The sequence below is a fragment of the Aphanomyces astaci genome (genome assembly GCF_000520075.1).
Source record: "Aphanomyces astaci strain APO3 unplaced genomic scaffold supercont1.52, whole genome shotgun sequence".
Lineage (NCBI taxonomy): Eukaryota > Oomycota > Saprolegniomycetes > Saprolegniales > Verrucalvaceae > Aphanomyces > Aphanomyces astaci.
Genome location: NW_009798315.1, coordinates 331,381 through 332,155, shown reverse-complemented (window position 1 = coordinate 332,155; position 775 = coordinate 331,381).

Genomic DNA, 775 nt, shown 5'->3' with positions numbered 1-775 from the left:
ATTCCCCAAAGAACGAGCGCGGGGCCAAGTCCAAGTACACGTGCTGGCCTTCGGTTGTGTTTGCCCCACAGACTTGAACGCTTCCTTGTTCGATCAAGTAGAAGTATCTACAGCCACATATTGTCAAATTGATTCGAAACTGGAGCCCTCAGCAGAATCGAATGTCTTAGGATTAAAGAACCGCCTGAGCCAATCAAATCACGTCATGTCGAATTTCTACCAATCCAAACCTTTGACTCCTCCACATTGGGCAAAACCAATATATACTAATATTTTTATAGTATAATGTGTACAAGCTTAGGACTCCTCTGGATGCCACGAATTATGGCATAAAATGACGAAAATCTCCATAAAATGGTGCAATGACAAAGTCGCGAAGTTGTTTCGTCTGGACACCACAAAATCCAAAGGAAATATTACAAAATTATAGCTAGAAAGTTTACGAATTATGGCATAAAAAAATGGACCAAAATGGTCAATTTCTCATGCAAAGACAGTCCATGTGACCACTTCAACATCAATGTACTGTCAATAGTATTTCGGCAACCCACAAAGCCCCCGACAAGATGGAGACCCGCTTTGACGACTTCAATAGGTAGGCGGAGTAGTGGTAGACCAGGTATGACATCAACATCATGCGACGTCGCTTGAGGCACCGCCGACGAAGCAGGATCATCATGGTCGTGACCATCGTTTTGGCGCGCAAGTTTGAATCCGGATGAATCCAGACGGTTTCACCATCTCTTGTTTTTGTATTGCGTTTGTACATTGGACA